This window comes from Cucumis melo, chromosome 4 (assembly GCF_025177605.1).
Source record: "Cucumis melo cultivar AY chromosome 4, USDA_Cmelo_AY_1.0, whole genome shotgun sequence".
Classification (NCBI taxonomy): domain Eukaryota; kingdom Viridiplantae; phylum Streptophyta; class Magnoliopsida; order Cucurbitales; family Cucurbitaceae; genus Cucumis; species Cucumis melo.
Window position 1 is genome coordinate 1,635,931 of NC_066860.1, and position 15,900 is coordinate 1,651,830.

The window sequence follows — 15,900 nt, forward strand, 5'->3', positions numbered from 1 at the left end:
GTCGCAAACATATACAAAATATAGCAAAATTATTTTGAGAAATATTGACAATATAGGAACCTTCACTCGTGGGGAAGTGAGTGTTCTCGACCTGCTGCTGCACTTTTCAACGTTATGCTTATCTTGAAGTTTGTACTCTCTACCAGAAGTTCACCGGCTTTAATAAAAGCTTATGTCCGGCCCAGTGATTGATGTCGTTGCTGCAGCCTGATAAATCAGCTCTTTCACTCCCAAGGCTTGATTAATTAAGTACATAAAGGATGAAATCATACTCCCAATTATTCTTCTTTGATTTGATTAATGATTCCCACGAGGGGGGATGCAGCAGTGGGGGAATCTTGGACACAAATGGGCGAAAGAAAGAAGAAAGCAGACTCTAGCTAGAACAGAAGGTAGGGTAATAACTAGTTTCCTTCTACGTACGTGCATGCTTAGGGCAAAATAATAATCCCCCTCGCCCCAGGTTTCCAACACAATTTATGGTGGTTTTAATTTTCGGAAATTCCATCATCCATCCCATGAAAGGGGAAATGGAGAAGGGGAGGCGAGATGATCAGAGAAGCTTTACCACCCTACTTTAATTTGTTTCGGCCATGGTATTGAGAATCTTTGATGAGAACCTCTCGTACGTGTAAAGTGTGTGCCAAACTTTTAAATTTCTTTTCTTGGTATAATAATATTTATTATTATTATTATTATTATTGTTGTTGTTGATTGATTGATTGATTATTTAATGTGTTTCAATTTGAATATTTGAGAGGAAGATTAGGGTAAATTTGGAGTCAACCATTTCATTAGATCATAGAGCCATATGTATTTAATCTAATTACGACACTCCTAACCCTTCTTCTTACTTTTAATTTACAAACTCCAACTTTACTTTTTACAATTATTGAATTACGTACCTTTTTTTTTTTTTTTTTTAATTTACCCAATTAACAAAACATCAAAGCTAATGACACAAAATTAACTTTCCTATTAATCTATAAGTTTCAATCTCATCAATCTTAAACGTTGTTATTATATATATATATATAACAAAACAATAGGATAAATAGTTGAGCTATATATATTCTCAATTTTGTAATATAAATTAATAATAATAAGATGCTTAATTTATATAAAAATTGAGATGCCAAATTACTAAATATTCATTTCCTTTTCTCTCCTTTTCTTCCTTTATTAATTCACAAATCGAAACCATAATAATATTCCATTTACAAAACAAACTTCAACTTCACGATTTTACCCTTATCTTACCCTCTAATTTCCAACTTCACCAATCAAAAGTTTTTCCTTTTTTATGTATATATTAATTATTATTCATATAATATCACCATTATTTAATTTAACTTTTTTAAGTTCAAACTTTTAAGTATTTATTATATAAAATATTGAGTTGTTTTAAATACATCAAAATATCACGATATAATAATATGTTTTCCATCCATCCAATATTTTTCTTTGACGTTGTAGTTTATGTTCTCGTGTCTCGTTTATTTAGTCCTTTGTCAATTTTAAATGGAATTATATTTTAAATAATTTGATTAAGACTAAGCTCTACATTATTAGAACATTTTTTTTTTTGTTGGCATTTAGCAGTTGTTGGGTTGCATTAGAGTGGAATATGGGTTTTTTGTTTTCAAATAAAACCAAGGACTATAGACAAAAAAACAACCAAATCAAAATTCAAACATATATATACACAAATTAAAAGGCAGAAAATGAAAGGAGAAATTATGATCAAACCTTAATATATATATATATATATATATATATCTTCCAATAACATGGGATCACATACCCGAGCCACGTTGTCATCGAATAACTTCAATAATTTTGTATGTGAACCTTTACGTCGCGTTACGTGTTCCTTTAATTCTTGTAAACAAGTATCGAATTAAGTTTCTAAACTTTCAAATTATGACTTAGATTTTTTTAGAACAAACAAAATATAATTTCATCACGGAAGAATCTTAATCTCATTTAATTCAAAAATATATAACTTTAGTCTAAGATCTCAAAAAGTCATAAGATCTAAAAAAAAGTGATAAAAAGTATTTTTATTAGAACCTTTTAGAGTTGTTTTTTGCTTTAATTTCAAAATCATTATCAATACTATACACGTTTAATTTTGTTATGATGCTAGTAGGGTTTGCATCATCGAAAAAAATTCAAATCTTACGGTATATTATAGAGAATTGTTTGAACTATAACCTTCATTATTCATTACTTGTTATGATAGTAACATAACGTGACGTATACGAAATAGATTTATCGCGTTAAATTATGAAATAAATGATAATTTTTCTAAATAGAATAATTGTTGTCTTGGAATTTGAAGGCTATGTATAATTCACCTTTCTTCAAATCAAAGTCCCAAAATTAAATTTTTAGGTCACAATTAAAAGTTTTTTTTTTTTTTTCCGAATCCTTCCTTTTCTTTTTCTTTTAACAAAGTTTCCAAATTCCAAATTCCAATTCATATGCTTTAGTGAGCTGAGTTTTGGAAAATTAGTTAAAGTGAAAAAGTAAATTAAAATAGGTTTTAAGTTCTGTTTTTATGTTTAAATTTTGTATATTATTTTTTATTTTTAAAATTTTAAAAACTGTCATTTTAATTTTCAATGTTTTTTTAATGATTTACTTTTTTTCGTTTAATTATGTTAGTAAGTTTTCGTTAACTCTTCGAATGATCGATGATTTGACTTGTATATTTAGATGATTAAGTTTTAGATTCGTCATATTACTTAAATTGTTAAATAATCAAGAAATTTTGCTAACTTAGTTTATAAAGAATAATCAATACATTGATCAAATAAATCAAAAAATTAATTTTCTTTCTTTTTTCTCCAAAACTCAAATCTCTTACATTGCTTCCACGACATCCTCATCTTTTAGTGTTTTTATTCTTTTCAAATTGGAATCTTGAAATAAATCATAAGGATATTGAATAATAATAATAATAAATAAATTATAATGATATATTGGTATTAACATCCATGTAGCAATGTAAAATAAACAAAAATAAAATAAGTAAACTCAGATATAAAATAAACTCTATAAAATTGTAAATAAATATTTTCACAGTGAAGAAAGAAGAAAAAAAATAGAGGGAAGAGAAAAAAACACCTCCATGAAGTCACCTTCATCATTTCGTTAAAGAGTTAACAGAATTTTAACGACAATGACTAATATATGCTTATTTCAAAAGTTTATGGACCAAAATAAAATAATATACAAAGTATTTAAACCGACAAAATAATTAGGTTGTTTGGATAACAGACACAATTTGTAACTTCTCTTTTATCTATAGACAACTTCCTATGTCTAGATTTTTTAAGATTAATTTCTTAAGGGTTGGTAGATTCGTATTTTAAAGTCATAGCACGATGATCAATTTCGGTTATATATAGAAAACATAGCAAAATAGGCCAATGACTAATTAAACGACGATTCGAGCTAAAGCTCAGAGGGTTGAACACAAAATCAATTAAACTCAAATCCAAATGATATCAAGTGATTTTTAAACAACGATGAGAACAAGCTACAAAACTATCGAAACAATTTTACACCTCGGGAGAAAAATGATTAGATGATGAATATTAGGTATTGCATCACTCAAACAAAAATCTATACAAATCAAATTTTATAACACTAATTAAATTTAATCTCAAACTAAATTCAACTAAAATTTTAATTAAATAAAAATAAACAAAAAGAAAAAAATTCTAATAGGTCACCCCTTTTGCACACGTCTCTGGATCGTATTGACCCGCGGCCCAAAGTTTTTAAAGATGGGCCCATAATCGAAGACCAACGCGGCCCATTTGTTTACTTTTTATATGTGATTTCATTTATGTTTTATTTTGTTTAAATGGAAATTCTAGGATATAAAAATACATCTTATTATCATTAAATTATGAAGAAATTGAAGAAAAAAAAATCAATTATAGAATTATATAATTTGCATCCCATGTAATTTCATAATCATTAAATTAAGAAAGATTCAAATTTGATCTTCTAATCTTTTGATCAATTCAATTATTTCTCACCTTGTTCAGTTGTACTTTTCTTTTTCTTTTTTTCTGTTAGTAAAGGGTAAAACTTGCTATTTATAAACTGACATTGAGATATACTTGAAAATTTATAACTAAAAATTATTGTTATCATTTTACTGTTCTAAAAGCTAATGGAAAGCTCAATAATTATCTTCATTGGACTTCAACATTCATCAGGAAAATGATTATAACTAACAATCATATAATATGAAAGCAATGAACAATAAAGGTTAAGTAATTCTTTCGAACGCTATGTAGGTTATTATAGTCAATAGTTTATGAGGAGAAAATAGAAAATGTTAATGTAGGTTACAACCAATGGAAGACAAAGATAACAAGTAAAACAATCAACGGTAGAAGGAGGTAGAATTTCCCATCGATGATTGTCCAAAACATAAATTTAAGATGTCGTTTGGTCTATAAATTAGGGATGAACATTGATCAATCAAAGTCAGTTTATCAACCAAGTTAGTGAATGTTCAAATTGACCCAATCGGCAAGGTGTAAAAGTCGGTCGGTTGATTGGTTTAACTTTTTAAAAATATTTTAAAATTTTACCAATTTAAGATCTTCCAAACCGACACCAGTTGACCCCTCTTATTCTTCGACCAATCTACTACGGTTTGATCGATGGACTCGATTTTTCGATCTATCATGTTCACCTCAAATGACCCTAAATCCTAACTCTATGTATCCTTCTTTTATATATATATTTTTTATATTTATCAAAAGAAAAAAAAAAACTTTTGTTTTCTATTTTATCTCTACTTTTCACACTTAACAAAGTAACTTGATCTTACTTTTTAATCTATTTTTTCACAATTATCGATAAACTCAATCTTATTATAACTTTATGCCTGTAGATAGACAAACCTTAGGATCAGATAATATTAACTATACTAAATGGCCAAACCCCCCATAGCCTTTATAGAAGGGATAAGATGAAGCAAAAAGAGAGAAAAAGATGCCTAGTATGTAGTGTAGGAGCAGTGAGAGGGCAGAGAAAAGTGAAGGGAAGAGATGAGATAAGAGGAGATGGTAAAGTATTAAACAGACATCCATCAAATCCCACTGATCTGCTCAGTGTCCCATTTCTCTGTTGTGCAGTTGCAGTTGTGGTTTTGAATGAAGAAAACAGCATCCCCAATTCCACCAACCCATTAACATTGGTTGGGGTTTTCCAATGATACCATACATACATACATACATTCATTCATTCATTCATCATATTATAATAATAATGCAATACCAACTTGCTTGTTTCACACACAAACCCAATCTCAACCTCTGCTTTTTTCAAATCATACTCACACTTCCAACCCAAAAGGAGACTCTGCTTCTCTGTTTCTCTCTGCCCCTCCTCTGGCTCTTTCTTCTTCTTCTTCTCTTACAACACTAAACACATAAACACATTCAATGAAGAAGTGTGGGAAAAAAAAAAAAACATAGACCCTTCACTTTTACTCTATTAAACTCCCTGTCCTATACTTTTCTCTTTGGACCCCATCACATTACACTCTTACCATAATTCTACTTCTATCCCAACCACCAACATTTCTCTTTTCCTCTTCTTCTTCTCTCTCAACTCATTGCCCTGCTGTTAAACATTTACTCCATCAACTTTGATATCCTCATCATTACGCTTATAAATGATTCTGATTTCTACACTTTAATATATTTTTTTACTTTTTTTTTTCCAGCTCCATCCATCACAGCCTTCTGTTTCTTACTTCTTTATAACAGCCAACTGGTAAGGTAACCCTTCATTCCTTCTACATGCTACTTCACCACAAATCACATTGAAAACACTCAACATGACAGGCATGGGACCCTACACCTCTGCACATCTCTTACTCCTTCCATCCTGATCCAACAGGTAAAGAAGTTTGTACACAAGATGACAGGGAACCCAATTTTATACCATATGCTGTACATCAAATCCCATTTAATACATTTCCCCCACAGTATTTTAACTAAAATTCCTGTTTTTATGTATTATATGAGTGTATTACAAAGGATTAGATAGAGAAAAAAAATATAGTTGCATCAGATGCAATAACATAGCTAATCTCAGAGATCAATGTCATACTCTACAATCTACACAAAAATGGCCAGAGTGTTTTCCATGTCTTTTTTAGGAAGAGGCAGAAACTTGACTAATCTTACGAAAAAATACACCTGACCCTACAACATTTAAATGTCAAGGAGAATCGTAGAAAATTAATTCATGATAAGTGGTTATCATAGATTGAACCCATACTTATTAGTTAGTTAATGGAACTATGTTTCACTTTTTACCACTAAGTCAATTCATGATGGTTTCTAAATGATGTGAATTAAGATATTGAATTCATGTATTTTCTTTTATCTCAACGCATGTCTTCTCCTTGTTCAAACTTCCACTACAAATGTGATTGGTTAACAAACAAAAGAACACTCAAATGCCCCACCATTTCCAAACCCATGAGTTTATAAATCAGTCTCATGCATTGATTGTAAATTGTCACATCCTACAGCCTGCTCAGAGACTGGAATCCAAAACAACAATAAAAATCATGCATGATTAACACATTTGATTTAACAAGGACGAGAAGAGAACAGTTTTCAGATGTGTAAGATTAATTACCTACTACAACTTTACTTCCTTAAATTCACCTACACATTCAAATATGAGGTAAATGAATTTTAAAAAATGCCATGTTAAACAATTGACCAAAGTATCTTTGTCATAAAGGATAAGCTTCAGCATTGTTCAGGAAGACTTGATATTCATATGCCTGAATGGGGTAGGTGTGGGCGGAATTTTATTTGAGAACTTTCTCTAACAGAGTGAGGGGGGCCATTTCCTCAAGACAAAATTGTACGGTAGGCTCAACAGAAGAAAGTTAAAGATGAGCTCAGCTCTAAAATCAAGAGCTCCCAGCCATAAGAACAAGCACCATATAATAAGCATCAGAAATTACTCAATGGAGTATAGGATGCTAGGACAACGTGCACAGACAGCTACATAACAAATCATGCTGAGGATAAAACACAAAGAAATTCAAACTCATTTTTCTAATTTTGGAAGGGAAATTCAAGAAGAATACATGTCCTCTAAACAATATGAGTATCAAGGATCAAGTTCCAAGTAACAAAAGTGCTTAAGAAAGCAGAGAGAATTGCATTTTGTTCAAAGAAGCAGATTGGTACATGGAGACAAAGACATTAATCCATTGCATCTTGGAATTGGAACATGGGAAGAAAAAAAAAAGTCAGCTGGATCCAGTTGTGGTCAATCAAGAGTATTCTATTCACCAAAGCATAACCTTCAAAATCTATCAAGCTAGAACATATTCTAACAGACAAGTGGATGGATTTGAACTGTCGTGAAATTGGTTTCAGAAGCACGGAGAGACTTGTCTAACAACTAAAATCACAGGACAAGAAACCTTTATTTCTACTTTGTGATTCTGCAGATATAAACTCGTAAATCTCTAGTTATGTGTCAATATCATACATAGATTGTAACGTCTACTCTATTTATTATCAATCAATGCCTCAGAATTATCGTAGTCATACCCTGAATATTGGGTAAACAAACTTCTACAAATCAACGTACCAAGGCCTTGCCAGCAACGACAAGTTCATAATTCATTGCACATTGTTCTTACCTATTTAGTTCATCTGTTAACTAAAAACAAAATCATTGTAAATGAACGATGGGAGCAAGCAAGTCAAAACAACTGAAGATAACTTTTCTCCCAATCTATTTTCTACAAAACAAATTGTAAACAGTAACATCAACTCCAATGCTACAACTACTGTAAAATGAGAAATATATTTTGTCCTCTTCTAAATCTTAGAATCAAAAGTCCCTTATTAGCAACAAATAGTATCGAACATTGTCATCCAATAATACACTAAGGACGGTCAAAACAAACACAAAGAACAAACATAAAAGTTACCAAAAGAAGGGAAGACAAAACACAAAACAGAAATAAATGAAGGGTGGAGAAGGGTAAAAGAAGAGAATGAAATGAACATATGCTTCTATTAATTGATTAGGGGGAAAAAAAAGAACCCAATAAATGAAAATTTGGAAAAGCATACATCATCCTCATCATTATCTGGATACATACATTTGGAATATCATCAAAATGCTTCTCACCCATTGAGCTGAAAATCGGGCATTCGGAAAAAAACCCATTAAGGATGAAGAAAGGTATGCTGTTCATCCTCGTTTGAAACTCAAGGGAAACCCCAGAAAACCCCCCCAAAAAAGAACAATAAGTCCAAAAGGGGTACGAATGTTTTTGTGTTCTTTTCGGGAGAGACGAAGAAGAAACTATTTTATATATACGGTATTGTTTGCCTGGCTCCATCCTGTCTGCCTTTTTCGACGCAATGAGAGGATTAAACAGAGAGAAGCTACATTGTACTGCAACTATCTGTAAATGCCCGAAAACGACCTTCGATTTACAAAGGCGGAGTGAGAAGTTACCTGTTGGGGACCAAGGTCAGCTTGGTGATTGAATAATGTGGAAGAGAAAAACATGTAATCCATCGCCATTGAAGAAAACAGAGTGAAAGATGAAACAGGAAGGAAGTTGCCTGGTTTTCTGGGAAGGAAGGGAAGATTAAGAAGAAGAAGAAGAAGAAATGTGGGTTTTGTCTAAAAGTTCATCTTATTTAGGAAAAAAAAAGAAAAAAGAAAAAGAAGGGTAGTTTTAATGAGAGATTTTTCAGCTCTTTGGCCGGTGAAACGCCATTTTCAACACTCTCTGTTCTTGTTTTGCAATAACAGCTCCCCCTTTTTGTCTCTGTCCCTTTCTCTCCTCTCTCTCTCTCTCTCTCTCGCTAATCGCTTTCAATTTCCCTGCCCATTCCATTCAACCCCATTAATAAATTAACATTTTTTTTTTACAAATAAAATACAATTTCTTGTTTTCATAGAAATTTCCTAAACAAATTAGAACCAAAAGAAAAAAAAAGAAAAAAAAATCATAGAGTGGTGCACCCATAAGCACAACCCACCCATCATCACAGCTTGCATTTTGACTTTTGCTATGATGTGGGATTTCCCTACAATTTGTACATATTAATTCAAATAATTAATATTGCATTCATTTTTCTATTAAAAAAAATATTATAACATTTATATATACTATATAGTCTAAAAGTCTTCAAATATCCATCATTAATACAATATAAAATTTTGTTAAAATTTCGAATTAGTGTAATATATTTAGAAATTTGTTTATTTTTACTCATTAATAACGTCTAAATAAAAGCATTAGGGGTTTTCTTTCCCTTTAACTAACTCTAAATGCTTTTTTTTTAATTAAATAAAAAAATTTGTTACTTTCTTTTGGATTGTTATAATTCTCAACTAACAATATATTTATTGTTACCCAAAAGTTATTAATGTGTTATTTATTACGCTTGAAACCTTTTTATTATTAGGAAACAAATAATGAACCCCATTTTGAATTATAAGATGAAAAAAATGATAATAAAAGTGATGAGAAATTAAATCACTAATTAATAATTAAGAAAAGGAGGGAGGAAAAGGATATTTGATTTAATATTGGGGAGGAAAAATGAAAAAAAAAAAAAAAAGGATATGGTTTTTTGGGATGGGAATTTTATTGTAAAATACATGGAAGATAGTGAAAGATGTTGGGTTGGTGACCAATTAGTTGGTACGTGGAAATGATACCATTCCGTCACAAACATTCAACTTTCTTCCACTCCATAAACAAACATTTTCTATCTTAACCTATTTTATCAAATCTTTTAATCATAATTTATTATGTGATAATTTTTGTTTTGAATTATTTTAATATTTTTATCGATGTTGATGATGAAAAAAAATGCATAGAAACAAAGATAAATAATGTTCGAGATGTATTTAAATATTATTATTTTATTTAATTTTTTAATATATTATATACATTTTTAAATATCATTGAGATTATCAATTTTTATTTAAAGATTTGTCCCCAACTCAAATTACTTATTTGTCTATTTCAAGAGAAAGGATTCAAATGTATAATATAAAATAATATATGTATATATATCAAATTCAAAACCATCAATATTAAAAAAAAGTTAAAGAAAAATTAATAACACAAAAACTTTAGGATACGAAAGATGTGTATATAAGTTTAATTTTAAAAAATAAAAAATATAACAGTAAATAATTATCGAAACGTCGTATAAAATTTTTAATGTTGTCGTTTCGAACATTAAACCTTAAAATATGTCACTATATTTCTAAATTTCCAATTTTTTTTTAATATGTCGTATGTGTTTTAATAAATATTGTCTAACTAAACAAAGAAAAAAATCTTATAGGTTTCGAACAATTAATTTTTGATGGTATGTAATAAACCTTTAACAATGTTTAATAAATTAATTAAATAATTTATCGGACATAAATTTAGAAGTTTTGAAGATCATTGAATAGACACTTTTTAAAGTTCAAAGATTTATTAGATATAATAGTAAAACTTGAGAGACCTAATCTTTTTCAATACAAGATGGAGTATAGAGTTTTGAACCACATTCGAACATCGATCAAATTCTGGTTGGCTAAGCGACTAAGCTCGACACCTAAAATCTCCAAATTGGATTTTAAAAATCTAAAAGTAACAATCAACCATAAAATTAGATTTAAAAAAAATTTAGGAACTCTAGTTTTTGCCAAATTTTTAAACAATTTAATAACTCACTAAACAAAAATTAAAATCATACGCCCTTAAAATAAAATAAGGTGAAAATTAAAAAAATATTTATGACCTTAGAGTCTAGAAACGTACAATATAGATAAACTCTTTAACTTAGTAGTGCAGTTTTTATACTATCAAACATTCTCTCAAACAAAATTGTTTCTGCTTTATCTTGTTAGACGTGGCTAAAACACTGTTATTAAACCATGTATGTATGTATGTATATATATACACACACGTTTGTGTGTCGATCTATATTTACGTTTATTTTGTTGATTTCATAAGAAAGATACATTTTTGCATAATAACCCTTTAAAGCTTCTAAGAATATGAGAAATGAGTGAAAGTGATGTGGGGGGGAAAGTGATAAGAGAAAGAGAAGAGAATGAAGGGTTGTGTATAGAAATAGAGGAAGGCCTAAGCTGACACCTCTATAAGTGTGTGTGTGTGGGGGCAAAATTCAATATTGGGATCACAAACACAAATTAGCAGACAGTACTAGGAAGAAAAAATAACAAAATAAATAATTCAACAATATTTTCATTCAATTAAATGGTCTTTTCATTTTCATTTTTCATGATTTTATTTATTTCTTTACTTACTTTGCAATGTTATAATTATGCATTGTGATGTGATGATAATAACAAAGGGTGTGGTTGGTTTGGGTTTTTAGGATTTATAGGCCCTTTTTAGGCAAAATCTTTGTTCTTTTTACAACACACATTACCCCCATCATTATTGTTTTGCATTTATGTCCATAACCATTTGAAGTTTTAGTAAAATTTGGAAGTAAAAAGAATTCTCATAGATCCATTCATTTTAGCTATGGAATTCAAGAATTTATTATATATATACACGGAATTCGAAGTTTATAGACATGTTAAACCATTTGAGTTGCTTAATTGACAACCTAGATTACGTTTTATGTTTTTAGATACAATATGTTCGACAAATATGTGTTTGGTAATTGATAGACAACTTGAATTGTGTTTTTATACTCTTTAGAGATGTTGTGATATAAATAATATAAAATTTGATGTTTTATTGTTTTAAATTTTAAAATTCATAATTAAATTAAATAAAAATTTAAACTTTCTTTTCTTAAGAAAGTTGTTTCTAAAATTGCTACTAAATTTGTTTCTATCCTAATTATCCTCTTCGTCTAAATTTTCTCTCGTCGTATTTTTAAATATAGCAAAATATCATAGTCTAACCAATTTTATAACGAATCGTGATAGATCAAAATAGACTACTGTGAATGTCTATCTTTATCATAATAGATACATACAGTAATCTATCTTAAAATATGAGAGATAGATTGAGATGATTTACTGTGTTTATAAATATTTAAAATTATTTTCGTTTTTACTTCTTCTTCTTCTTATTATTATTATTATCATTCACCTACTTTTCCCTCTTTCTTCCTTTGTTTTGTCTTTTCATTCATTCATTCATTCATCTCTCCCTTCTTTAGTTTAACTTACATTTAAATTCCCCCTTCATGGCCTTTTCCTCTTTCTTCATAAACTTTTCTATATATAGAATGTCTATTTCCACACATAACAATGAAACCTCTTTTGTTTCTTTTATTATAGTTTTTCAATTTAATGAACAATCACAACTCAACCTAACAACTTTCCAATAGCACTAATTATATGTTTTTGTTTTGATTTAGTTACTTATGTCTTAATATTGTTCGATTTAGGGTAAATCGAAGTTTGGGTATTTTTGGTAAACTTTCAAAATACCTTTTGAAACGTATTTTAACTATTTTTTAAATAAAAATATTTTAAATAAAAATAATTTGTATATTTAATAAATTATATCGAGCCTTACAATTTTCTATACACATAGACTAAATCGTGACACATTTTAGAGCGTAGATACCAAGTCGTCACGTTTAGAAAGTTTGATGACCATATGAAGCACGAAGACAAAATCAATACAAACTAAAGTAAGTAACTAAATTGGTTAAAAGAAAGAAAGTGAAATTTTTCGAAAGATATATGCATTTGGTTCCTAAGTTTTAAATACGTACATACTTTAGTTTATAACAATAAATCAATTTGGTTTATGGGTTTTCAAAATATACTTTTTCTAGTCTATAAATTATTAAAAGTTGATTTAAAGAGTTTCCCAAATAATTTTATACTATCATTCTAAATAATGAAGAATAATTTTTAAAACTATTTTTTTCTAATTTAAAATATCATATAATTATTCAAATCAAACAAAAATTACTTCAACGATCTTTTAAACCTATTTTTAAAAACTTTAAAGATCAAAATAAACACTAAAAGACTAAAATTGTATATCTTTGAAACCACGAAAATGCATAGTTCAAAATTTTGGAATTAAATAAAATAATTTTCCCAAAAAATAATATTTTAAGGATTAAAATATTATCATAAATGTCACAATAAATTAGTATATATATAAGATTGATGTAAGTATCAAGTAGAATACAAACTTTATACAATTTTGTTCTTAAAAATGAATATAATAACACTAAATAGTTTTAAAATTATAAAATTTTAACCAAAAGTCATATATGAAATCTTACGTTTTCTTTCTTTCAAATTAAAAATTTATTTATTTTAGTTAAATTTCAATATCAGAATGTTTTAATTCTCAAAATTAACATAGTTTCCAATAGAAAACCATAAAAAAATTAGATTAAATTTAATTTTTGTAATCTCAATATTTAAAAATAAAAAATAAAAAATGAAATGATTGTAATGATATTATTTTTGCATTTGGGTAATAAAATTCAAGTAATCATGATTTAATACTTTATTTTGTTACGTGTGGTGTTGGGCCGCATAGTTGGCCCAATGACCGTTTTGCCGGGCACGTGGGGCCCGTGGCTCGAGCACCGACGCTGTCGTTGGGAGTTGAAACGGCTGCGTTTTTCGAAAGTATAAATACACGCAAATAGAAAAATGGAAGTGATTATTTTCAAAATTTTAGATTTTATCGACCGAACATATCTATCAACGTCTTTCGTATCCATAAATTATTTTAGTTTTCAAATTTATAACAATAGACTCATTTGATCATCGAGTTTTCTAAATATACTTTTTGTAGTCTGCAAGTTTTAAAATATAGGTTTATAAAGTCTTAAAAGTATTTTATGTTTGTTTTTTAGAAGTTATTTTTTTAATTTAAAATTTTATATAATTATCTAAAATAAAAGTATAAAATTATTTGAAAATATTTTAAACTTATTTCTAAAAATTTATAGACTAAAAAGTTACATTTTGAAAACTTAAGACTAAATAAATCTATTCGTATTTATCAAAACTCAGGGACTACAAAGGTAATTTTTCCATTAAAAAACAATATGAATATATTTTTAGAATCAAAATCGTTAATTCTCACTATAAATTTGTTTAGATTTTTATGTACTAAGGCTATGTCTATTAATATCAAATTAGTGTAAAAGATAGACTACTAAACATCATGAATGATTAATAATTTAAAAGTATTTTTATGGATTTTTTTTATTACATAACTTTGATTTTTTCTTATTCTTTTATTTTTAGTATATGATTTGGATTTAGAGGTTAGGGTTTAGGCAAAGTAACATCATATCAACAAAACACAACAACGTTTATATCTTAAAATTAAATTAAAACATCATGCAAATGTGTGAAATTAAATTTATCCAAACATGAAAACACATAAGAAATTGAAGTTTTTTCTTTTTAAAATTTTTAACTAAGAGGGTGTAATTAATAGAAAGGTGAGAATAATATGTTTTTCTAATGGTAAGGTTTTATTTTAAGTGTTTTAAGTTTAGAAATATGATTGGAAATGAACTATAAGCTCGTTTCGTCGTTAGTTGTTCCCGTATATCGTTGATATGATAAAATAATCGTCGATGATTATAGTAAAAAAAAAATTAAAAATATTAATTTAGTCTTTTATCTTTTGATATCGAAAAGCTTCCATTTTTGTTTCTTACACAAAATTATTATTGTTATTTAATTACAAATTATTTTTGAAATAATTAATAAATGAACAAAAGAAAAATACACAAAGGAAAGATCTCTACAAATATGAATCAAAATATGGTAAGAAAATTTCGATAAAAGTCTATACTTAGGTTTAATTTTATTATATTTTATAAATATTTCTTAGGAGTTCTGTAATTCACAATAAATTTTTAAAAATAAATTAAATATGAATTAAGGTAGTAAGTAAAGTGGGATTATAAAAAAAAAAAAGTAAATAAATACAAAAAATGGGATCCCCATTCACTAAAACAGTAAAATCCCAACAAAGGTTTGTAGACATAAACCCAATTGCTATCATTTCTAATCCCTCAAAGTGAAAGCCTATCATTAGATACTCTCCTTTTTTCATTGGTTAATTCATTCTTTAATGCCAATGTTGCTCTTCCAATTGTTTACTTTTTTCACAAAATAAAATAAAAGAAAATAAAGAATGAATATGCTTCTGCCTTTTTAAAATTTACATTTCTTTTAATCGGAGTAGAAAGATTTGCAAACGAATAAGAACAAAATTGATAAAGAAAGGTAGAATAATTTTGTACATTTGGACGACGTTGCCATAAACTTTCTCACAAAGCTAGTTGAAAGAAGAAGACGTTATTGTTTTCTTTTTATACCCGTTCAAAGTAATTTTAGTGAGAAAAAAGCTTTTAATACGAATGATTGTATTTTGTTTTTATTTGTAAAGGGAATTTTTATTGATCTTTAACTACGTTTAGAGTCGAAATCGAACATCGTCGAGAAAAGGGAGGAAAGATGAATTGCAATGTAATAGTTGATGCTTTGGTTGGTCTTGTCTTGTCTTATCTTTGGAAAAAGGAAGTATTATTCCTTTTTATTTTTTTGTTTTGGAAAAAAATGAATTTCTTATATGATAGGCAATTGGGGAAAGAGTAGGGTTAGGGTTCCACCACTTTGGTGTTTATGGCTTCTCCACCAAAATCAAAGTGATGTTGGTCATTTTGAATCTCATTCCTGTTTGTGTGTTGTATTTGCATAGTCGTTTGAGAGAGAGAAATAAAAGGACCCACGTGCAATTCATTCATCTGCGATCAATCTTTCGATGTATCACATTAAATCATAATATCTAGACATTTTTTAATAATCGTT